This window comes from Pipistrellus kuhlii, unplaced genomic scaffold (assembly GCF_014108245.1).
Source record: "Pipistrellus kuhlii isolate mPipKuh1 unplaced genomic scaffold, mPipKuh1.p scaffold_m20_p_31, whole genome shotgun sequence".
Taxonomy (NCBI): Eukaryota; Metazoa; Chordata; class Mammalia; order Chiroptera; family Vespertilionidae; genus Pipistrellus; species Pipistrellus kuhlii.
In genome coordinates, this window is record NW_023425531.1 from 6755759 (window position 1) to 6757577 (window position 1819).

The window sequence follows — 1819 nt, forward strand, 5'->3', positions numbered from 1 at the left end:
CTCTCCAGGTGCAAGCCCCCATGTCCCTGTGAATGTTAGGAGGTGGTATTGTCAACATTGTGAGTCTTATGTACTTTTTAATTTTCATTCTGACATTGCTTTAGAAGTTTTATTTTTTTAATTTCCCAATGTAGGAAGGCTTGTACCCATTTTTTATATAAGTGTGAGAGAGCTTAAAATACCAAGGTAACCTGTTGTCTTCCAATACCAGGCAATTGGAAGTGACCTCTGAGAACAGAAATTCAGGCTCATTATTTGCCGAGGACATAAACAAGGCAGAGAAATAAATGTCCAGAGTCAGTTACAAAAGATGGGTTACAGGACGCCCCTCGTAAACTCAGACAGTGAACTTGTTGGCACGTGGCCTTGTCACATGGTGTTCACTGTGATCTGCTCCTGTCAAACGTCTATCAAAGTTATATGTGGCCATATGTCTGGATATATTGGACCTTCCCAATCCATGCAACTGAAACCACATACACACACACATACATACATACATGCACGTATGTGAAGTCCCACGTCCGGCATGGTTCAGTATTCAGGCTCTGGAAGAGGGGCTGCACGCAAATAAAAGAGACGAGACAAGAAACAATAATTTGGGCCCCAGTGACTGAGCAGCCGCCAAGGTCTCAGCAACCTCCTCCTTGAATCCTCCTCGCCTCCGAAGCTCTGTCCCCCCTGCCTGCTTTCTCCGGCCGCAGCCTTCCCGGGGCCATTTCCACCGAGGAAAAGGAATGGTATCATATGTCCGCTGCCCAGAACCTCCACTCTTTCCACCCCTTTGCTGATGCAAGTAAGTGTGATGATCTGCTTCCCGGTGGCGCTGAGGATTATATCCACACAAGAATCCAACAGAGAAATGGCCGGAAGACCCTTATTTGCCGGCAATCGTACTGTCATTGAGCATCCAGAATGTGGAGAAGTAACTCAGCTGCAGGGTGACCAGCGCAAGAACATATGCCAGTTCCTCCTCGAGATTGGACTGGCTAAGGACGACCCGCCGAAGGTGCATGGGTGTTAAGTGCTTTTGGCTCACTGAAGCTTAAGTGAGGGTTTCTTTGTATTGAGTGGAATTTCCCTTCTGTCCCTTGGCACAAGTTTCAAAACCTCACAGCTGGTTTAATGTCACCATTTGGGTCTGCTTTTAGCTTGGACTAATGTGGCTCCTTCATGCAGGAAACTGAAAAGAGCCATGCTCTCGAGTCTTGAAGTCCCTCATTTAAACAGAGGTCAAGCCTGGCAGTGTCTAGACTGAAACAGCAACACCATGAGGTTTCAGCCAAGCCCATGTATGGCCAGAGCTCCTCACCAGAGTTCCTTGCCCTCAGAGTATGTCTCCCCCCTGAACAGCCTTCAGTGAAGCTGAGAGGAGAGGGATCAGGCAGCAGCGCCATGTGCACCACTAGAGGGAGCCTTCTGTAGCCAAAGGTCTCCCCCTGACCAGGTGGATGGAGCTCAGAGCAGCCTGCCACCTTCCCTCCAGGAGGTGTAAGGACTTGTAGCTTGTCATCAAGGTCTTTTTGACCTGACATATCCTAGCCCATATGTAGGAGGGCTTGTGCCCATCTTTTATATGTGTCCAAACGCCATAATTTGAGGCCAATCTTCTATCTGAGTTAAACTTTTGACAAGGGAACAAATTTCAAACTGAATTGTCAGTCATGTAGTTTTAATGTTATTTAAATGAAACTTGTTTTCAGAAACACTTGGTTGGGGGGGGGGGGGGAAGAAGCAATAATTTGGAAATATTGGGGGACCAGGCGAGAGCCCAGATCAAGAGGAAGAACCCTGCTTGGGCTCAGGCCTTGCCTTCCTT

At 47.8% G+C, this 1819-nt stretch overlaps 1 pseudogene; it reads left to right on the top strand.

Annotated features, from left to right (window-relative positions):
- The first annotated feature begins 633 nt into the window (after positions 1-633).
- On the top strand, positions 634-1055 carry LOC118731557 (annotated as a pseudogene).
- The last annotated feature ends 764 nt before the right edge of the window (positions 1056-1819 follow it).